Here is a 24,922-nt window from a genome sequence, read left to right as displayed (position 1 = left end):
GTACACATTACAGAATTGTGCGGCCAATATATGTACAAAATAGAAATTACAGTAAATAAATGTTTTTCAATTTAATTCGTAATGCTGAAAAAGATAATTTTTTTCATACTAGCTTTAATTGGCAAAATAAACAATTGTGTAATATCACCACCATGGATGATATTTTATTTAAATTATCACTGGATGCAAAAATCGAATTTGATTATTTTTTGAGAGGGATTTACCAACGCCTAAAAAAAATGCATGCGTCCAAGATGGTCAACTTAATTCTCACAGAGAATTTAAAAACGAAACATGTACACAATGCGTATATCCAAGAATGATTACAACTTGGAGCTAATGCAGATAAGGTTTGCTGTATTTTTGCGGTGTAACAAATGTTTCTTTGCAGTAAGTAGTAGATAATAATAATAATAATAATGAATTAAGATTTATATAGCGCTTTTCTATCGACTAAATACTCAAAGCGCTCACAGAGAATTGAGAACCCATTATTAATTCACTCCACATTTACACATGGTGGTGGTAAGCTACATTTGTAGCCACAGCTGCCCTAGGGTATTAATTCACTCCACATTTACACATGGTGGTGGTAAGCTACATTTGTAGCCACAGCTGCCCTGGGGTAGACTGACAGAAGCATGGCTGCCAATTTGTGCCTACGGCCCGGCCCCTCCGACCACCACCTATCATTCATTCACCAGTGTGAGCGGCACAGGGAGCAAGGGTAAAGTGTCTTGCCCAAGGACACAACAGCAGTGACTTGGATAGCCAGAGACGAGGATCGAACCTGGAACCCTCAAGTTGCTGACACAGCCGTTCTACCAACCACGCCACGTCGTCCCTGACATCAGGCCTGAGAGTTGCTCTACTAGGTTCTTTCACCAGTAATACAGATTTTACAAATAGGTTCAGTTCTTTTTCAGTCCACAGAGACTATTAGGTTACTGTTGCAGATGAGATAGGACATAATGTAGAATCAATAGTAGACCAGTGATGCAGTGGCTTTGGACTTGGCTTGTACAATATTTGACCTTCACCATCCAAGACCGTTAGATAAGATCTCTGTATTGAATACATTCATAGAAGTGGTAGTAATAATCTGCATAATTTGAGGTGGTGACCAGCCTCATCAAACTAACTGCTCTGAAGACTAAATTTTGAAGATTTTTGCAGTATTTTAAAATCACCATTCATTTGTCAATCCAGAAATAATCAAGTCCCAGGTGCACAAGCTGCATTGGCAAATTAATGAAGTGCTTGAAATAAATAATTACAACATAACCAATCCAAACAGTATCTCCTGAGACAGGGAAGGTGTATACGTTGTGTGGGGCAGTACTTTGTATTTCTGTCACCTTGTGTAAACACTTGTCATCGTTTGGTCTGTCAGTGGCTTAGTTACCCTGCTGTGGAAAGTACAGTTGTCAGTTCTGTTACAGATCACACAGTAAGCTACAAATGGCTGTGTGTGGGCTCCACTCCCTGCAAATAAGGCATTGCTTATTTTGAATAACATTAACATAACTTTGGCATCAATATAATTATGTACAGTATATATTTAATACGCATTACCTGGTCAAAGCAAAAGGTCACCAGCTGGATTTCAATAAGCAATTAGGTATACGATTTGATTGGATTAATGAGATAGATACTTACTAAATGGGTGATTATGTTTCAACTGGCAACGAGTTACACACACACACACACACACACACACACACACACACACACACACACACACACACACACACACACACACACACACACACACACACGCACGCACGCACACACACACACACACACACACACACACACACACACACACACACACACACACACACACAGTGAGTAACTTCTCAATTGTTAATTCTAAAAGACGTCCTGTGGTCGTGCAAAAGACTTTAATCTGCTTCTGAAGGGTCAAATTATTGAAACTGCAAACATTGAGTTATAATCTGTTCAACAAATCATTAGAAAGTTGAAGGAAAATGGGGAAACATTGCAGAGATTCGACATTTGCGATAAATGTTTGTAACTCTAGACAGAAATTAATGTGATATTGCAGAAGCTTATTTTAAAAAAACAATGCAAATCAAAGATGAAACACAGTATTAAAATGTGTGACTGACTAAAACCGTGTCATTGTTTTTGCACTGTTGCCGTTTTTACTCTGGCTAAATTATGCAAACTTTGATTTGTTTTAACCCCCTATAAAACTAGGGTACCATTACCAATATGTATTTTGATACTAAAATAAAAGGGGACCACAACAAAATGTAATTATTGGCTTTATTTTAACAAAAAAATCTTGTGATACATTAAACATATGTTATTATTGCACTCAAAGAACAAATTTAGAAGATTTAAATTAAAATCAAAAGGCATTGAACACATTGGGCTTTTCTTATTGCACTCAAAAAACAATTTACAATTTTCCATAGTACATATAGCCTGCCATAATCTAGAATTGGGTGAGAATAGAATATAAATCTTATATTGACATTGATTTATGATTGCCACTCTTGATCTATGCTTTAAGACAAATATAATAATTAGTAAATACCAAGAACAATACTGTGGCTAAAACTACACAGATAACACATGTAGCAGGTAAAATTCACCTTATTAAAAATAAAACACAAATTAAGTCGTAGGAATTTGTTACGAAATTCAGTCAATTCACTTGCATTAGTTTACGCTACGTGGGCTGTTTTGACTGTACTAATAATTGATAAGAGGCCAACCAGCTGTATGCGCGTCCACGAATCTATATGGGCACAACAGGGAAGTGAGTTAACCTGTCGGTCTTTAAACTCTTTGTGCAGGTTTGGATTCTTGTCCTTGAAATGTTTACCTAAGTTTGAAGTATTGCCACCGTTGGCGAGACATTTTTTGGATCGCTTGCGTGTTTATAGCTTCACCTTTATTGTTTGTTTTGAAGCCAAAATATCTCTGTATTGCACATCAGGCACCCTCTTGTTTACCCAAAATAATTGTCGTTTTTTTTTTGCCATTCCTTCTCACCACTCTGTTTCTGCTTGTATGCGCTCTGTGTGCGCATGTTGACACAATCAACATGCTCTGCAACGTCACCGCGAAACAGCAGCATGCGGATGGAAAAAATGGTAGTGTTTTTCAAAGGCAGTATAGTACCTTTTTTAAAGTTGTTAGTACATTTATACCATACAACCCTATACAACACACACATATATCCTAGTTGACTAAGACCAATTCAGTAATATTGATAATTGCAGTATCGCTATATTTAAATGATACTGTTACGTTGTTAGATGTATTGCATATCCTATTGTAGCCATTTATTAACTAGACTAGACTATGGAGATGAAGCAAAGGGTTGGGAAACAGCAATACCAAGTGCAGTAAGAATTATTTTAAGGACCTATAATTGTTTAAAACTAAGCAGGCATTTTTCCTGCATTCAAATATTCCTACAAAATCATTGGTCAATTTGTTATCTTAAGACCTTGTGTCAGTCAGTATGAGAGAAACATTGTGTGAAGAATTTAGCGTAAAATGTGTACTGACCACCAGCCCTGGTAGACCTGAATGCGTTTTGTCACAATGGTTGCATCTCTAAACGCCGCCATATTGCATGCCACTATTCTACGTGTGTGTGTGTGTGCGTGTGTGTGTGACCTTTACAGGATTAGCGAGAGTGTTGACCTTTCACAAGTGACATGAAAAGATAGAAGGTGAGCTAGGAGAATGAGGAAGACAAACTAAAGTTGTATCCATTGTAGTCTTTAGCTGTTTGCCTCCTTTAATGTTGTGACATTTTATTCGTAGCTAAGTCACTGCAGAGAACAGGCTCTGCTGTGTAGTCTGCACTAATAAGGACAATGAGTCTATTTCAACAAGTACAATCAGGCATAGTAGATTTACTGACTGCACGCATTCTGTTGATGCGAGGCAAAAAAAAAAAAAAAAAAGACAACAAACCCTGGGAGAGAGGCCTGTGGATATGCTATTCGGAATTCTTCTTTCCACTGTCATTCTGCAGGAGAGGCAACGAGGAGGATGAGGAGGCTTATCCAGCAAGTCCCATGAATCCACCTGAGGACCATGGGGAAGAATCCACAGAGAGGGCTATAAAGCCAGAAACTAGGGACAATGTCCCCTAGAAAAACATACTGAAAAAGCGATTGTTTTTTAACCACCAATTGACATCAGTGGCATACAGCATGCAAGTTGGCCTCAGTTGCTGACATGACATAAAGAAACATCATGTCATACATCATATAACACCCAATGATATGAAAGAGGAAGAAAGAACAACACACAAACCCAAACTACCCTAATCTGGTTCATCCCGACAGGTTTATCACTTGCAAATATAATTGGGTGATACAGTGGAATGTTTAAGGCCAGGCACAGTCTGTTCCCAGACACTACAATTCCATTTTCTTATTCTGTTCAAATTGTTCGTACAAATATGTACTGCCGTTACACAAAAAAACACAACAAAGCCAAAACAGTTTAAAGTGAATCCTTTAGTTGCTGACTGAAGTTTCATGACATAACACTATGTCTTGTGTGATGTCACGTATGATGACTCATGATTTGTGCCACTTCAGAAGCATATTTTGCCATTCAACTTTGGGAAGAATTTTAATTTAGAGATTTCACTTTATATAAAGTGTGGGGGAGTTCAAGTACCTCGAAGTCTTGTTCATGAGTGAGGGAAGAGTGGATCGTAAGATCGACAGGCGTCTTCAGTAGTTAAGTGAAGTGAAGTGAAGTGAATTATATTTATATAGCGCTTTTTCTCTAGTGACTCAAAGCGCTTTACATAGTGAAACCCAATATCTAAGTTACATTTAAACCAGTGTGGGTGGCACTGGGAGCAGGTGGGTAAAGTGTCTTGCCCAAGGACACAACGGCAGTGACTAGGATGGCGGAAGCGGGGATCGAACCTGGAACCCTCAAGTTGCTGGCACGGCCACTCTACCAACCGAGCTATACCGCCCCAGTGATGCGGACGCTGTATCAATCCGTTGTGGTGAAGAATGCGCTGAGCCGTAAGGCAAAGCTCTGGATTTACCGTCGATCTACGTTCCCATCCTCACCTATGGTCATTTATTTTTATTCTATTGTAATATCTTTATATTTTTTTTCCATTTATACCCCCATTATTTACTTTTTACTTTTTAAATTTGATCTCAACTCTTTACACTGCTGCTGGAATTTTAATTTTCCTGAGGGAACTCTCCTGAAGGAATCAATAAAGTACTATCGATCTATGAGCTTTGGGTTATGACCGAAAGGACAAGATCACGGGTACAAGCAGCCGAAATGAGATAGGGTGAGAAGCTCTGCCATCCAAGAGAGAACAAAGTAAAGCCGCTGCTCCTCCACATCGAGGGGAGCCAGATGAGGTGGTTCGGGCATCTGGGCATCTAAGGAGGCGTTTAGGGCACATCCGATTGGCAGGAGGCCACAAGGAAGACCCAGGACACGTTGGAAGACTACGCCTCGGGATCCCCCGGGAGGAGCTGGACGAAGTGGCTGGGGAGAGGGAAGTCTGGGCTTCCCTGCTTAGGCTGCTGCCCCCGCGACCCGACCTCGGATAAGCGGAAGAAAATGGATAAATGTACTTTATATAAAAAGGGGGACTCAAGTTGCCCTCAAAAGTAATTATATGTCCACTTTCTGCATTCTTAAAACTCACTTTCGCTCTCACTTCCACTTGTCATCTCATATGTGGTAGGCCCCCACTTTGTGGGTGAGCCTCTGTTGGTCTTCTCATTGACTTAAAGTTAAAAAGTTAAAGTACCAATGATTGTCACACACACACTAGGTGTGGTGAAATTATTCTCTGCATTTGACCCATCACCCTTGATCACCCCCTGGGAGGTGTGGGGAGCAGTGAGCAGCAGCGGTGGCCGCGCCCGGGAATCATTTTTGGTGATTTAACCCCCAATTCCAACCCTTGATGCTGAGTGCCAAGCAGGGAGGTAATGGGTCCCATTTTTATAGTCTTTGGTATGACCCGGCCGGGATTTGAACTCACAACCTACCGATCTCAGGGCGGACACTCTAACCACTAGGCCACTGAGTAGGTTGAGACTTGGCAGTAGAGCAGAAAGTGGGTTTGTGGGCTCAGCAGGACCAAAACAAAAATCAGCAGCATCAGAAGCAACAACAACAACAAACTTAGAAACCACTGAATAATCCTAATACTTGCAAGGCTGCCAAATGAACATAGTGCCAGCAACCCTTCAGGCCTCTGAAGGACTAATGAGGAGCCCAATCATGCACTAATCAAGGCTGCAAACCCTTTCAGGAGCTGGTGCCAGCGTGCTGTGGAGCCGTTAAGGGGGTGTCATTAAAAACGGCTAAAATTATAAAGGCAAATCTTACATCCAGATTTAGCCGCTGCGAAGAGAATGCAAGTGACACTGGCATTTGAAGAGAGTGTGTGACACTATTCCCGTCGTACAGAGCTCACGTCTGTACCATAACACGGCTCCATGAAGCGGAAAACTGGCTTCACGTGTGTGTCAGACCACTTCAGCGAGCGTTACATAACATGGGAATTGTTTGTGTCAGTAGAATTCCCTTCAATCCACTCGACTGTGCAAATCACTGTCCACATGATGAGGTCGGTTACTGGGAGCATTGTTGACATTTAACATTTCATGCAGTACAATTGTAAAGTCAACAAAGTATTATTTTGCCCCACATTTCTTTTGGCACCACCAGATGCAAACAATTGAGCACATGAAAACAGTAAATCCGCGCTATTTACGAGAGGGATGGGTACCATTCACATTTGAACAGATAAGGTTACGATACTCATTCCCAGTACCAATACTTAATGAAGTGTGTTAATAAATGTTACATTACTTAACAATAAAATCCTTTTTTTGAATGTAACATTTACAAATGAGCTGTTTATGACAGGCTGTATAATCACATTTCTGAGTCTCATTTGCAAGTATTATATAATACACTTCGCATGCAGTTGCAATCCCAAAATGTTAGATGGCGTTAGAGTGTAGACTACAGTTTGTTGTTACCTAGCTAGAAAGTAGCCTTTGCCATGCCACTGTATGTGCCAGGCTAGTCTTTTGTTGTGCCCCACAAAGTGGTTGTAAGTATTGTGCTTATTACACACCAGCTGTTTGATTGTCATGTGCATCTTTATTGTAGTTTTCATTGCCAAATTTGGAGGTTTTGAAATCTGCCTGTCAAACTGCTAAGGATAATCAGTAGCATGTATATGGCAAAGACAATGTAAATTAGCATCATGCTAATGCCTTTTGGGAAAAATGGAGCCTTACTTTACGTCCATCCATTTTCTACCGCTTGTCCCTTTCAGGGTCGTGGGGGGTGCTGGAGCCTATCTCAGCTGCATTCGGGCGGTAGGCAGGGTACACCCCGGACAGTCAAGATTTTTCTATCAGGCATACTTGTTTTCTTTGCATTATAAATTACAACATTACCTTGATGCAGTTTGGCGGAGTTTGATCTGAAGGCTGCTTGAGTGATGGCGCAAGTATTTGAGCCAGTGTTTAATCCGTAACCAGATGTGACGCCACGAGCAACAAAGGTTTCGAAAAATGGCGCCATTGGATTTTACGTGAATCGAAACCCGGAATTTGGTCTGTGCCTATATAAAAGGTATCAAATTCGGTACCCATCCCTAATACATAGACCATTCCGCAAAATAGCGAAAAATGCGTGGAATTGGGGCCCCTTAAAAATGTCTATTCTTGAAACTACAATAAAGCCTGAATAGCGCTGCTGAATCAAGGCGCCAATGTATTCTCGGCTGGCTTGCTCTTCCCCCTCCAAACCCTACTCTGACCGTCAAGAGTCACGATCTAGCCTTAAACCTTGTTATAATTTCAGTAACAAATTACAATAATATGTCAACTTCTCTTCAACTTGCTGCAAGTTTTGAAGCCAAATCGCAAGAAAGTTGACTGTCAAAGCTAGTGCATGATTCTGTAGCCGTGCAGGGCGCCGCCATCTCGCAGTGAGGTCAGGTCGTTACATTTTACATGTATACTGTAATATGCTGTACACCAGGGGTCTCAAAATTGTGGTTAGCAGGGAATTTGCAGACAATATTTTTTAGCCCTCTACTTCATAGTAATCTTCAACGTTTTCCAGGCCAAGGACCCCCAAACTGAGGGAGAGAAGAAGCGGGGACACCCTACAAATATCGTACGAAATTATGATTGAATTTTACATTAAACCAGTCATAAAGGTACCGTGTTATTGTGCAATACTAGCGATATTCAAATAACATTATTGGGCTGCTAATAGCTAGCTGGTAACTAGCAACTGGTGAGCCAATCGCCAGCGGACAATTTGTGCGCCATTCACAAGCTGACAACTAGACTGCTAATCATTAGACAGCAAATAGAGCGCTAATTGCTAGCCGACAACTAGAGCACGGGTTGCTAGCTGGCAATTACCGTGTGAATTGCTAGCTGGAAACTAGCACGCTAATCGCTAAACGACAACTAGTGCGCTTATCGCTAACTAACAACTAGCGCGCTAATCGCCATACTTGCCAACCCTCCCGATTTTCCCGGGAGACTCCCAAATTTCAGTGCCCCTCCCGAAAATTTCCCGGGGCAACCATTCTCCCAAATTTCTCCCGGTTTCCACCCGGACAACAATATTGGGGGCGTGCCTTAAAGGCACTGCCTTTAGCGTCCTCTCTCACCTGAAACCGTCACCCCTTAACAGCCGCATGCTGTCCAGGCGTCCGCTTTTCCTCCATACAAACAGTGTGCTGGTCCAGTCACATAATAATGTAGCGTTGGACGGGTTTAACAATGGTCTTTACTCGAAGATGTCAAGAAATGCTGACACGTTGTATGATCTTTTAACTGGCTTAATGATAACGTTAATTTCAAGCACACACACATACACACAAGTGAATGCCACGCATACTTGTTCAACAGCCATAAATGCCACACTGACAAGTCAGACCTACACTGTTTCAATATCCATTTCTCTGTCCTCAATTGTTGATGACTGATGATAACAACCAAACCCCCCCACCCCACACCCCGAATTGTAAATAATGTAAATAATTCAATGTATACACCTTGATGATTATCTTGTGTGATGACTGTATTATGATGATAGTATATATGATAGTATATATCTGTATCATGAATCAATTTAAGTGGAAAAAGTTATTCAGGTGTTACCATTTAGTGGTCAATTGTACGGAATATGTACTTCACTGTGCAACCTACTAATAAAAGTCTCAATCAATCTGAGGGTGGCCGTATAAACAACTTTAACACTGTTACTCATATGCGCCACACTGTGAACCCACACCAAACAAGAATGACAAACACATTTTGGGAGAACATCCGCACCGTAACACAACATAAACACAACAGAACAAATACCCAGAACCCCTTGTAGCACTAACTCTTCCGGGACGCTACAATAAAATCTACGGCTTTTGGAGCTCAGTGCACAACTGCACACACAACAAGAAGGAGACGAAGCAGAAGAACAAAGAAGAGACATGGCGACGACGAGTAAGAAGAAGAAATACGCTTGCAAGTTCCAAAATGATTGGAAAAAAGAATTTCATTTCATCCAGGACAGCTCGAAGGGGAAGGGGTATGTTGCCTGCACCTCAACACCGCCCCCCCAACCCCAACCCCGCCCCGCAACCACGCCCCCAAAACCCCCCCCCGCCCCCCATCTCCTGAATTCGGAGGTCTCAAGGTTGGCAAGTATGCTAATCGCTAACTATCTTAAATGCTAACATGAATATAATCATCTAATATATTTGTTCATGGTGCTTTAATGACATTCAACTGCATGACAGTGTGTTGGCAGAATGATCATGTGTATTTGAAGTCATTTGTAAAAAATTTGTGGGGAACATTTTAAAATATATCATCCAAAAATTTCACGAACCCCCTGCAGTACCTGAGCGGACCCCTGTTCAAGACCTCTGGTTTAATGTGCACCCCGGGCAGTTAATAAGATAGGATAGGATATACTCTATTTATTTATCCCACAATAGGGAAATTCTGTGGTTGCGTTGCAGATTTTAGACACTATAGCAAAAGTAAAATGTGACTTTACATTTTTAATGCCTGCTGCTGGTATTCCTTTATTTAATTTTAAGGCTTTACCAAGCCCTGCAGGCTATCTTAGGCAGGTGGCCGCTGCTGACAAGAGTGAATGAACACAATAAAAGGAGATAAGAGAGAACAGACTGTGTTGTTCTTGCGTATGAGAAGTGCATGGACGTGTGCAAAGTAAGCCTCAAGAGACTGATTACCTACTGCTTTTTAGCCTGGTTTAACCTGTCTCATCTTCTTCATATTCATTATGAGGGACTGTGGCATATAGTAATTGTTTGCATTTTTAATAATATTTCATTGGATCACCAAGCAATTACAATAATGTCTGCTTTTTTATTGTAACTGCGAAACAAATGTTGGCATTATTTCAGTCTTGACACTTTGCCAGAAGCAGTACTCGATTAACCAGTTCGAGGGGAAACATAGGAGGTAAACCCTGAGGGCCCGCAACCAGCATGAGAGCACACCCATCACTTATTAACACATAACAACCTGCTGTCAATACCCCCAGCCCAGCACACCACCGCCAGCGTGCACTCCACAGGTTTTATTACAGCAAAATACATCATGGATAAGTGGAATACTGGTCCCGATAAACTTTGGGCAACTCACAACTCTTTACCAAAAATAAAAGGAATAGTATCAATTATATATATATATATATATATATATATATATATATATATATATATCATTATTATTTTTTTATCTTTTTTTTTTGTATATATTTATATATATATATAAAAATAGTCTCTCTCTCTCTGATTTAATATATATATATATATATAGTACAGGCCAAAAATTTGGACACATCTTCTCATTTAATGCGTTTTCTTTATTTTCATTACTATTTTCATTGTAGATTGTCACTGAAGGCATCAAAACTATGAATGAACACATGTGGAGTTATTTACTTAACAAAAAAAGTGAAATAACTCTAAACATGTTTTATATTCTAGTTTTTTCAAAATAGCCACCCTTTGCTCTGATTACTGCTTTGCACACTCTTGTCATTCTCTCGATGAGCTTCAAGCACACCTGTGAAGTGAAAACCATTTCAGGTGACTACCTCTTGAAGCTCATATAGTCATGAAAATAAAAAAAAAACACATTGAATGAGAAGGTGTGTCCAAACTTTTGGCCTGTACTGTCTATGTATTGTTTTAACTTTCTTTTATTACAAAAAAGTTGGTCTGAGTTATGAAACTCTGAGGCTAAAAATGAGTCCCACTCTGGCTGTGGTGTATCTGTAAAAGAGTGTGATTAACCGCGGTTAAATATTTTTTAATCGTTTGACACTTGACAGCCCTAATTATTATATATTAAACATTTAAATAAGGTAGGCCAAGAGGCAATGAGGTAGTTCTATAACATAAAAACTACAGTGCTAGTATTTTGTCTGATATTGCAGCGTGTCTTCCTGTAGAAGTTTTGCTCAGACCAACAATTGGAAGAATTGATCAATTGAGTTAAATTGATTAAAGTCTGTCTTAATGTTGTGTCTTTTAGCAACCCAGTCAAAATGGACTGCACCATTAAGCTGCAACCAGCAGGTGCTGTTGATTCAGTTCAGTTTCAACGTACCTATGATCTGAAGAAGCAAGGGTAAAAAACAGAACACATAGGAAAATGAGCTAGATCAGGGGTGCCCACACTTTTTCTGCAGGCGAGCTACTTTTCAATTGACCAAGTCGAGGGGATATACCTCATTCATATATATAATTTATATTTATTTATTTATGAAAGAGACATTTTTGTTAACAAGTTAAATGTGTTTAATGATAATACAAGCATTTTTAACACATTTCTTTCATGAAGACAAGAATATAAGTTGGTGTATTACCTGATTCTGATGACTTGCATTGATTGGAATCAGACAGTAGTGATGATAACGTCCACATTTTCAAATGGAGGAGAAAAAAAGTCCTCCTTTCTGTCCAACACCACATGAAAGTGGTTGCTTTTTGGCATCTTATTTGTCCAGCTTCCATACTCCTTTTTATACACTTTACAAGAAATACATTTGCGCCAAACTTCTTAGCTTGCTAGCTTGTGCACGCTAGCTTTCTGAGACTCATATTTTGTTAGCACAGGCATTATGAAGCAGGGCTTTTATTGTGAAGACAGGGACTGTGCAGTCGGTCTTTAGAGTTTTGACAGCAGGTACGGCGCGAGAGTCTGTTGAAATAAAAAGTGTTTCTCGCCTTCCTGTCGGTCATTTTTTCTTAATAATTATCTCACAGCAGCCAGCGTCATCTCACAAGATCCTCGGGTGCCGTGAATGTCAATCAAGTGACGAAAGTGACGTCTTGATGAAGATTGATGATCGCTTATTTTTAGGTCTATTTTTTTAATGCCTGGCTGGCGATCGACTGACACACCCTCCGCCATCGACTGGTAGCTCGCGATCAACGTAATGGGCACCCCTGAGCTAGATCGATTTGATCGATTATGGGTGAAATTACACAGCACATGTGATGGTTGTAGCCAAGGGGGATGCGATCAACAATCAATCACACATAACACAATTATCAGAAATTGGGATTATGACACCATTACAAATTGCTTTGTACGCATTTGAACGCTTCTTCCCTTAAAAAAGCCAACAGTGTTTTTTACCAACTTACACTTCATTTGTTTGTTTTGGTTAACATTTTTATACCAACGTTAAAGGCCTACTGAAATGAATTTTTTTAATTTAAACGGGGATAGCAGATCCATTCTATGTGTCATACTTGATCATTTCGCGATATTGACATATTTTTGCTGAAAGGATTTAGTATAGAACAACGACGATAAAGTTCGCAACTTTTGGTCGCTGATAAAAAAAAAGCCTTGCCTGTACCGGAAGTAGCGTGACGTCACAAGTTGAAAGTCTCCTCACATTTCCCCATTGTTTACACCAGCAGCGAGAGCGATTGGGACTGAGAAAGCGACAATGACCCCATTAATTTGAGCCAGGATGAAAGATTTGTGGATGAGGAACGTGAGAGTGAAGTATTAGAGTGCAGTGCAGGACGCATCTTTTTTCGCTCTGACCGTAACTGAGGTACAAGGGCTCATTGGATTCCACACTCTCTCCTTTTTCTATTGTGGATCACAAATTTGTATTTTAAACCACCTCGGATACTATATCCTCTTGAAAATGAGAGTCGAGAACGCGAAATGGACATTCACAGTGACTTTTATCTCCACGACAATACATCGGTGAAGCACTTTAGCTACGGAGCTAACGTGATAGCATCGGGCTTAACTGCAGATAGAAACAAAAGAAATAAACCCCTGACTGGAAGGATAGACAGAAAATCAACAATACTATTAAACCATGGACCTGTAACTACACGGTTAATGCTTTCCAGCCTGGCGAAGCTTAACAATGTTGTTGCTAACGACGCCATTGAATCTAACTTAGCTATGGACCTCGACAGAGGTATGATAAAAACATTAGCTCTCCACCTACGCCAACCCTCATCTGCTCATCAACACCGAAGCTCACCTGCGTTCCAGCGATCGACGGAGCGACAAAGGACTTCACCCGATCATCGATGCGGTCAGCGGCTAGCGTGGGATAGCGCGTCTGCTATCCAAGTCAAAGTCCTCCTGGTTGTGTTGCTGCAGCCAGACGCTAATACACCGATCGCACCTACAGCTTTCTTCTTTGCAGTCTCCATTGTTCATTAAACAAATTGCAAAAGATTCACCAACACAGATGTCCAGAATACTGTGGAATTTTGCGATGAAAACTGAGCTTTTTGTATTGGATACAATGGCGCCCCAATACTTCCGTTTCAACCATCGACGTCACGCGCATACATCATCATACCTAGACGTTTTCAACCGGAAGTTTTGCAGGAAATTTAAAATTGCACTTTATAAGTTAACCTGGCTGTATTGGCATGTGTTGCAATGTTAAGATTTCATCATTGGTATATAAACTATCAGACTGCGTGGTCGGTAGTAGTGGGTTTCAGTAGGCCTTTAACCCTACTCTGAAGGACTTGTTGCCGTAAGAGTGCAGCAACCAGAAACATCAAGTGAACTTGCATAGATATGAACAAGACCATGACTTAGTGCCAAAAACACTAAAGGACACGAGTGCGAGAGAAGGCCTGACAGGCGGTCCACTTTTCATTATCGCACAGCGGTGAGGTATTTTTATCAGAACATGTTATGTGTAAGCAAAACCCGCCCAGGGGGCCACACCCCTGTGTGAAGACACGAGACACATCAGGTCCTAACAGCATTATCAAGCATGAACGTAAGCCCTGGGAACTAGCACTGACTTATGTAACCGTCTTAAATGAGCCTCATATGCTTGTTATTATGCTGCAATCACCACTGGATCCCATGGAGCACTGTACACACACACACACACACACACACACACACACACACACACACACACACACACACACACACACACACACACACACACACACTGCACTTTGACCAACTATCACAAGACTTGCACTCAAATCCCTTCAGCTCCTCATAGTCGGGTCGCCTCTTCAGAAAAGACTAAATATGTATGCTGCATTAAACACACATGGGTGGGGAGAAAATACATGGCTTAAAGGCCTACTGAAATGCGATTTTCTTATTTAAACGGGGATAGCAGGTCCATTCTATGTGTCATACTTGATCATTTCGCGATATTGCCATATTTTTGCTGAAAGGATTTAGTAGAGAACATCGACGATAAAGTTCGCAACTTTTGGTCGCTGATAAAAAAGCCTTGCCTGTACCGGAAGTAGCAGACGAGTAGCGTGACGTCACAGGTTGTGGAGCTCCTCACATCTGCACATTGTTTACAATCATGGCCACCAGCAGCGAGAGCGATTCAGACCGAGAAAGCGACGATTTCTCCATTAATTTGAGCGAGGATGAAAGATTCGTGGATGAGGAAAGTGAGAGTGAAGGACTAGAGGGCAGTGGGAGCGATTCAGATAGGGAAGATGCTGTGAGAGGCGGGTGGGACCTGATATTCAGCTGGGAATGACTAAAACAGTAAATAAACACAAGACATATATATACTCTATTAGCCACAACACAACCAGGCTTATATTTAATATGCCACAAATTAATCCCGCACAACAAACACCTCCCCACTCCCGTCCATATAACCCGCCAATACAACTCAAACACCTGCACAACACACTCAACCCCACAGCCCAAAGTACCGTTCACCTCCCCAAAGTTCATACAGCACATATATTTCCCCAAAGTCCCCAAAGTTACGTACGTGACATGCACATAGCGGCACGCACTTACGGGCAAGCGATCAAATGTTTGGAAGCCGCAGCTGCATGCGTACTCACGGTACCGTGTCTGCGTATCCAACTCAAAGTCCTCCTGGTAAGAGTCTCTGTTGTCCCAGTTCTCCACAGGCCAATGGTAAAGCTTGACTGTCATCTTCCGGGAATGTAAACAATGAAACACCGGCTGTGTTATCCGGCACAACAGTCAAGGGGTGCATTCTATGGCAGGGGTGCGTTATACGGCACAACACCTGCCGCAATACACCGCTTCCCACCTACAGCTTTCTTCTTTGCTGTCTCCATTGTTCATTGAACACATTGCAAAAGATTCACCAACACAGATGTCCAGAATACTGTGGAATTTTGCGATGAAAACAGACGACTTAATAGCTGGCCACCATGCTGTCCCAAAATGTCCTCTACAATCCGTGACGTCAAGCGCAGGCGTCATCATACCGAGACGTTTTCAGCAGGATATTTCGCGCGAAATTTAAAATTGCACTTTAGTAAGCTAACCCGGCCGTATTGGCATGTGTTGCAATGTTAAGATGTCATCATTGATGTATAAACTATCAGACTGCGTGGTCGGTAGTAGTGGGTTTCAGTAGGCCTTTAAATAACAGTTTCATTTTATATTGTTGGAAGACTGCCATGATCACCCACTTCAGTGGTCTTTAATAATAGAATAATGGTGGACCAGTCAGGACACCTCTTAGGTCAGACCTGGGCAAAATAAGCCCCAGGGGCCGCATGCGGCCCGCTAAGCTTTTCAATCTGGCCCGCCGGACATTCCCAAATATTTTTTTTAGATCTTTAAGATCGAAACTGTCGCTGCCATCATGATGTGCAGTGATGTTTTCAAATGACCGTAAGTCTTGAACTATACAAAGTATGTCAATGGTTGGAATCTGCGTGTTTGCATGATATACTAATTACTATGATAATCTAATTAGTTACTATGATAATCTATTTAGTTACTAAGGTAATCTAAATCACAGCAGCTCAGACGAGGCACTAAACAGTGTGGGTGGAGGGTGTTTCCACAGAGTGTTTCCAGAGCGAGCCTGAAAATGCGGGTGTCGGAGACAGACGCGGAAGGAGATTTTTACAACAAAGTTCTAAAGCTTTGTGATATATCAGATTGTAGGTGGGGTTTTTTTACCCATCGCGTTCACATTTTGTGGTGTTTGTTGCATTTTTGTTGCGTTTCGCTTGATTGAAATGTCGATCGAGAGGGGGTGTGACGTTCATATGTGTCAATATTCAGTGTTTTATCGTTCATAGTTAATATTGTAAATCCCACAGTCTTTATTTTCATGTACATTCTGGGTGTCTCATTCAGTAAAAAAATTTAAAATTCCAAGTTTTTTCAGGTGGTCTATCATAAAGTTTTTAGCTTTCAATCAGACATTATTGTGAGGTTTTGTATTAGTGTTCCTAAAAATAGATATACCGGCCCCCAGACACATTTTTTTCCCTAAATTTGCCCCCCCGAGTCAACATTTTTTTGCCCAGGCCTGTTTTAGGTTGTGTTCACAACAGCCTGGGTGCTAACATTGTGTGTAGTGTTTGCACAAGTTAACTTCGCCATATGCATTAACGATCAACATTTAAAAAGGTCTTACCATATAACATTTTAAATGTGTCCCAGAAGTATTATATTGTCCAAAATCTCGCCTTCATCCTGGAATTCAGACGGATTAAAAGTGATTTTAGTAAGCCTTACTGAAAACATAACATTTTGTGTGTCTGTACCTTTAATGCTAATGCCATTGTCCACCTTTTACTCATACACTTTAACTGTATCTGTTCAATTTAAAAATGCCAAGTCATGCACAACAATGTAACACTAAGGAGTGGGGGAGGACACATGAGCATGGCGATGTGAGATACCCTACTACAGGCTAGCCTGAAGAAAAAGAAAATGATAAAGCCCTCATACCTACAGCTGACCTTTGGATAGTTTGCCGAGCTCCAGGCTTTAAAAGGGAACTGCACTTTTTTTTGGAATTTTGCCTTTTTTTTTTTTTTTTTTTTTTTTTTTTTGCATTCTAACATGTCTAACGGCTCGTTCTTAATGGCTAGCAATACAGCTAATGGGAGCAATAAATTCTACCTCTAAATCACTTTAAAAATGCATTAAAAAACCGTCAACAATACTATATTCACATTCCGTAACCTGTATAATAACCAAACTGTAGCTACATTTTTATTCTAACACTGAATACCTGTTTTTATAGCGTAGTAACACATCAGCATCTTACGGTATTAGCCGTAAATGCTAACGAAGGGAAGAGATAAACTAACTTCTACGTCAGCACGAAACGCGTTTGAGTTTGTAATGCCCAACACAATGCGATAAAACACCAATATGTGCTGAGTGAAAAACATGAACAATCATGTTACAGTATCTGTAAAGTTTGTACACAGCTAGCCAGACAGCACATGCTGTCTGTCATGATACATGCATAACGTGCTGCGTGCATAGTCATAATAAAGTGTGATTCACTCGATGGACAGTTGTCTGTTTGGTCCAGCTGGTCGAGAATGTTTTGTCCGGTTTATTTGGGTAAGCACTCAATTTAAGTCAAAATAGCTTGACTTCAAGTTCCACATTTGCAGCTTCAAGTCACTTTCACCTCACTCTATTGGCTTCTGTCTGCTCCAACGTCTCACTCTTCCTTCGTACTGGCTTCTAGAAGCAGTAGTTAATTCTCTATATATTCATCTTCAAAAATATAATGTCCAAAAATAGTCGTTTGTGTTGTTTTGTTACTGTGTCTGCCATGATTTCCGGAAATTGCCAAAAGTCGGAAGTGTACTGCTATGGAAACGCAAATAAATGTGCCATGGTATTAGTTCCAGCAAACTAAAATGAAATATTGTACATATTACATATTGTTATGAATGTGTCTGTTACTGGGCAGCACGGTGGAACAGGGGTTAGTGCATGTGCCTCACAATACGAAGGTCCTGAGTGGTCCTGAGTTCAATCCTGGGCTCGGGATCTTTCTGTGTGGAGTTTGCATGTTCTCCCCGTGACTGCGTGGGTTTCCTCCGGGTACTCCGGCTTCCTCCCACCGCCAAAAACATGCACCTGGGGATAGGTTGATTGGCAACACTAAATGGGCCCTAGTGTGTAAATGTGAGTGTGAATGTTGTCTGTCTATCTGTGTTGGCCTTGCGATGAGGTGGCGACTTGTCCAGGGTGTACCCCGCCTCCCGCCCGAATGCAGCTGAGATAGGCTCCAGCACTCCCCGCCACCTCAAAAGGGACAAGCGGTAGAAAAGGGATGGATGGACGGTGTCTGTTACTACGTAATATATCGATTTGCAATGTGTATAGAAAATGTTGGAGGGCTTTGAAGGCTACAAGAGTGATTCCCATTATCCGCATCGTCCAAGCGTTTATCATCTTTAAAATCCTATTAAAAAAAAGACATGTATTATTGTCTGTCATAATGATTGTGAACGATAGGCAAAATTCCAAAAAAAAGTGCAGTTCTTCTTTAATTTAGGTTGTGTAGCAAAGCATGCTCGTCCGATACCAATCTGTGGCCGATCGATCGACACTTAACAGTAGAAAGTAAGCAGCTATTATTAGGAAATTAATAAGTAATTTAATAAGAGTGTAAATATATGATAATATAACAACTGTTAGTGTGTCATCATTGTCACAGTCAGTACATGATGTGAAAGGGCAGATCCATAAATCCATAAACTGGTGGTTTCAATAGATAGATAGATACCAAGAGTAGTATCAATCAATACTCGAGTGATTATGTAGATATTTTTACTTCCTCAAAATGTTTTTTGTTGTGATTTTTGTTAATGTTTACAAACCCGGGAAGTATTAATATCTTAATAATGTACACATGATCCGATTTATAAGACTAATGCCAACCAAGTTCTAGCCCAGGGGTGTCACACTTGTTTTTGTCAAGGGCCACATTGCAGTTAGTGCTGTCCTTAGAGGGCCGCTTGTCACAGCGAATAATATATGAATTTGCCTATACATTTGAATATTATATTTTTTTAATGCATACTATAAACATTTTTTATATAATTTTACAGTAAAAACTGGAATTTTACTGCAGTAAAAAGTGTTTTTTTTAAAACATTTTACAGTAAATGGAAAAACTGTCAGCTTAGTGGATCAGATTTTTACTGTAAAATGTGACTGGGGTTTTACAACGTCTTACTGTAAATGGAAAAATGGCACCACTATTATTTTTCTTTTTAATTCTGGCAACAGAGCTGCCAGTTTTTTACCGTCAAAAAATGTGTGACCCTTTTTCCGTTTACAGTGATACACGGTAAAAACAACAAGGGTAGATTTTACCATGAAAAAAACGCCCAGTTGACAGTATTTTACTGTAATAAAAAAAAAGTTTTGTCTCATTTTGTCCACCAAAGTTATTTATTAAAAATGTATATGCTGTAAAAGCCACCATATATTTGACAACCTAAAATCTACAGTGAACAGGTTGCTTTGAAATCATAGTTCAAGCAGACATCTACAACATTTGTTTTAACTCTAACCCCAAAAACTGTTTGCAAAGTATGACGATACAATATTTGTTGCAATATTGGTTAATATTAAGGTTGAAAAAATTTGCAATTTCATGCAGTAGGTACAATTTTTTCTGTCCAAACGGAAAAAACAAATACATTTATTAAGCAAAGATATGGTACCGATACCAATACTACCAAGTATTTCGATGCTTTCCGGTACTTTTCGATACTTTTCTAAATAAAGAGGACCACAAAAAATTGCATTATTGGCTCTATTTTTTTTTTAAATCTTAGGGTACATTAAACATATGTTTCTTATTGCAAGTTTGTCCTTAAACAAAATAGTGAACACACAAGACAACTTGTCTTTTAGTAGTAAGTAAGCAAACAAAGGCTCCTAATTTAGCTGCTGACATATGCAGTAACATATTGTGTCATTTTCCATTTTATTATTTTGTCAAAATTAATAAGGACAAGTGGTAGAAAATGAATTATTAATTACTTGTTCATTTACTTTTAATATCTGCTTACTTTCTCTTTTAACATGTTCTATCTACACTTCTGTTAAAATGTAATAAACACTTATTCTTCTGTTGTTTGGATACTTTACATTAGTTTTGGATGATACCACAAATGTACGGTAGGTATCAATCCCATACCAAGTAGTTTCAGGATCATACATTGGTCATATTCAAAGTCCTCATGTGTCCAGGGACGTATTTCCTGAGTTTATAAACATAATATGAATTTACTTTTTAGAGGCGGTATAGTGCTGAATATGATTCATTAGTATCGCGGTACTATACTAATACCGGCATACCGTACGACCCTAATACCTTATTGAAGAATATTTTTTCCAGGCCTTCAAGAGCCATTTAAAATGATGCAGCGGGCCATTCTTGGCCCGCTGGCCTTGAGTTTGATACTTGTGTTCTAGCCTAATGTGGAGGAACTTGTGTTTGCTGGGAAACATTATGCAACACACATATGCTGCACAGCAGGAGAAGCACACAGGAGGTCAGGTGTTACCCCTAAAGACACAGCAACACATTTGCATGAGCAATTTCCTTTTCAAATTGCCTCTGTCAGTGTGGAAGCACTTCACCGTCTCCCAGGCAAATTCAGGACGAACACAGGAAGTTTATAAAAAGAAACCACAAGCATGAGGCATATCCCAGTGTCGCTTTACATACTTACAAGTGAAACTCAAAGAAATTTGAATATTGTGCAAAAGTTCATTCATGTCAGCAATTCAATTTCAATCGTGAAACTAATATGTGATATGAACTCATTCCATACAAAGTAAAACATGTCAAGCCTTTGTATTTTAATTCCGATGATAATGGTTTACAGTTTTTGAATACCCCAAATTTTCTGAGATTTTCAATTTCAGGTTTTCATAAACTGTAAGCCATAATCATCAAAATGATAATGAAATAAGACTTGAAATATATTTAGTTGCATGTTATGAGTATATGTCATATTAGTTGCACCTTGTAAATCTCATTGCTGGAATAAATGAACATTGTACGATTTGTTTTTAGTTTCACCAGTTTGCATGATTTGTTTGTGTGGACTGCTGAATAAATAATAAATACAAATGACGTTTCAAAAATTGTGAATTGTACATTATAATTTGATAGTGACTCAAAGCGGTTTACATTGAGAAACCCATTATCTTCAGCAATGGTGTCCAAACTTTTTGGGCTAAAAAAAATTTGGCCGGGGGCCGAAAGCTAACTGCATGTAAAGTAACAACACCCTATACATATACAGTACCTCCCACCTCCAAAGACATGCACCTGGGGATAGGTTGATTGGCAACACTAAATTGGCCCTAGTGTGTGAATGTGAGTGTGAATGTTGTCTGTCTATCTGTGTTGGCCCTGCAATGAGATGGCGACTTGTCCAGGGTGTACGCCGCCTTCCGCCCGATTGTAGCTGAGATAGGCTCCAGCGCCCCCCGCGACCCCAAAAGGGAATAAGCGGTAGAAAATGGATGGATGGATGGATATTAAGAGCATGTGAAAGATCCACTCCTCCCTTGTTTACTTCCATGACGACCTCCTTAAAGTTTTGTAATCAATCAGAAATATTGAGCAGCTAAAATGCGCCAAACATGGATACGTGTGGAGAGAGTGCATTTTCCCATCATGCATTGTAATGGATTTAAATGTGTCACGTGGGGGGGGTCGCAGCTTGCTGCGGGGTTGTTCTTCCAACGCAAAAATACGGCTCCGGACGACAGCGTGAAGGTAGGCTTGGATTTATTTAACATAAATCACTCACTACCACAAACACAAAAATACAACAACAAAAAAGGCAAGCGTGCCTAAAACACAAGTGAAGTTGCTAATTAGCAGAAGCTATGGCATGGACTAGGAAAACTTACATGGTCAGAACGAGACATAAGCCGGTGTGACACAAAGACAATGCAGGCCGAACGAGTGATGAACAAAGGTAGGCTTAAATAACAGTGACATGATTGGTGACAGGTGTGTGTGAGTCCGAACGTGAAACAGGTGCGTGACGTGACAGGTGAAAACTAATGGTTGCTATGGTGACAAAACAAACAAAAGTGCACACAAAGTCCAAAAACAAAACCGAACATGACTAAAACAAAACATGATCACACAGACATGACAAAATGTATGTCATTTTGAATTGCTTATGGTGCATGGACGTTTTTATAACATCCACAAAGTTCAGTGAGCAGGTTTTGTTATGTATGACCATGTTGACTTTTTGCTTCTTTTTTTTTTTTGCGCCATGACTAGGGAAGGTTGTTTGGATTGGGTCTGTATAAGTAAATGCTAAGCTGTGATAACATCAATGTACAATTCATGGTCACTGACTGGATTCACTCACATAGTCCACAAAAAATGGTGACAATTTGCAGTATTCAAGTTATCATACATGTATAATTAATTGGGAAACACCAATAAACTCATGAGTTTCGTACCAAACTGAAGACGCCGGCAGGCCACACTTGGTCCGCGGGCTGTAGTTTGAACACCCCTGATCTACAGTTATGATACATTTTTACCATTGTGGGTGGCACTGGAAGGAAGGTGGGTAAAGCTCAAGGACACAACAGCATAGACTAGGATGGCGAAAGCTGCATTGGAACCAGGAACTCTCAAGTTTCTAAGTCACGCCAACCCAAAAATTGCTTATTCCCTGTCAGAGGTCAACATAACCTAGCAATATATTTCATTCGTTGATCATCACCAATAAATGATTGCATATATTAGACAAAAATTACTTATAAATTGGGAGATTTAAATTTAAAATATATTAATAATTTCTCAATATTATATATTTCTTCAAAACTCAAAAAATATTTTTTGTTTATTTGTACACTTGAAAATGCTTTATTTAGGACCAAAAATACGTCAAATATGCTTGGAAAAAAATCGATAGAGTGAAGCCGCAAACTGTACGCAGGGGCAGTGTGGCTCAGATGGTAGAGCCTCCGGTTCGAATCCTGTTTTAGCCATCCTAGTCACTGCCATAGTGTCCTTGGGCAAGACCTTTGCTCACCATGCTCCCAGTGCCACCCAAACTGGTGTAATTGTATCTTAAATGTAGATAACGGGTTTCTCAATGTAAAGCGTTTTTAATCACGGGAGCAAGATTCTCAAACTGCGGTACGTGTACTACTAGTGGTCTGTTAGTACACCAAAGAATCACTTGATTAAAGTACATTGTTTTATTTTCCTATTTTTTTAAAAACAGTGTTACTGTTCAAACTGAGTGTAATAATACAGTGGCCAAACATAATAAATATACTTGTTAAATAAAACACTTGCCTTGTTTTTGACGAATACTTAGGCCTACTATGCTACTGTGTTTTAATGTTGGTCATTATGGTGGTATTTGGAGATCCACTGCACAAGAGTAAATGTGCCATATAAATATAACTCACTTCACTACTATAAAGACTTGGTGTTATTATTTCAGCACCATTTGAAACCTCTGTGTGACTTCCTCTGAAAGAGAACAAAAATGAAAAAAATGACAGAAAATGACTGCCTCGTCATCACATTTGCCTCATTTCCCATCAGACTAGACGTACTTCCAGTTTCTTCACAAAAACACACTGCTAACCTCTCTATATTCATCGCATTAATTACAGTCACCATCAAATAACTGTGCTGCTGTTATTAGGATTAACAATGTTTAAATAATATGAAATTCAATTAAAAAATAGATCAATAAAATTGAATTAAAAAAAGGTTTGACAATGTAACTCCATTATACCCTTCTTAATATTATTTTTTATTAATTGTACTGCAAAACAAAATACAGAATGAGGCTCTTCATTAATACACTGGCACAAATTAATCACATCTAATACCAAAAACACATCCTCTACAAAGCTATTAAAGTTGTTATTGATATTGTTAATAGTTATTCATCATTATTACAAGGTGTATTTTGCTATTTTGTTACATTAAATGTCTCAAAAGCAGGTATTGTGATGCATGGTGGTACAAACCACACAATAATATTATTGTTCAATTGCTAACAAGCTATCAATTTAGAGCAGTGTTTTTCAACCACTGTGCCGCGTAGTGTGCCGTGAGATATTGTTTGGTGTGCCGTAGGAGATTATGTAATTTCACCTAATTGGGTTAAAAATATTTTTTGCAAACCAGTAATTATAATCTGCAAATGTGCCATTGTTGAGTGTCTGTGCTGTCTAGAGCTCGGCAGAGTAACCGTGTAATACTCTTCCATATCAGTAGGTGGCAGCAGGTAGCTAATTGCTTTGTAGATGTCGGGAACGACGACGATGGTTTGCAGGTAAAAAGGTATCTAACGCTTTCAACCAAAAATAAACAAAAGGCGAGTGCCGCTAAGAAAAGGCATTGAAGCTTAGGGATGGCTATGCAAAACAAAGCTGAAACTGAACTGGCTGCAAAGTAAACAAAAACAGAATGCTGGACGACAGCAAAGACTTACAGCGTGTGGAGCAGACGGTGTCCACAAAGTACATCCGTACACGACATGACAATCAACAACAAAATAGGAGCGCAAGACAAG

At 39.8% G+C, this 24,922-nt stretch overlaps 1 protein-coding gene across 4 annotated transcripts in view; it reads right to left on the bottom strand.

Annotated features, from left to right (window-relative positions):
- Nucleotides 1-24,922, bottom strand: part of pip5k1bb (phosphatidylinositol-4-phosphate 5-kinase, type I, beta b) — an 88,632-nt gene that overhangs the window by 63,017 nt on the left and 693 nt on the right. The window contains exon 1 of one of the 4 annotated variants that reach the window (XM_061986518.1): nt 22,266-22,288. The exons of 2 other annotated variants lie outside the window; for them this stretch is intronic. The gene's annotated coding sequence lies outside the window, so the exon portion shown is untranslated. Of the gene's footprint in view, nt 1-3,963; nt 4,185-22,265; nt 22,289-24,922 lie in introns of those variants that run through there. One more of the 4 variants, XM_061986517.1, reaches the window with a different exon arrangement.

This window comes from Nerophis lumbriciformis, linkage group LG12, assembly GCF_033978685.3.
Source record: "Nerophis lumbriciformis linkage group LG12, RoL_Nlum_v2.1, whole genome shotgun sequence".
Lineage (NCBI taxonomy): Eukaryota > Metazoa > Chordata > Actinopteri > Syngnathiformes > Syngnathidae > Nerophis > Nerophis lumbriciformis.
The sequence above is the reverse complement of the archived record's forward strand: the minus strand, read 5'-3'. Positions and strand labels throughout refer to the sequence as shown.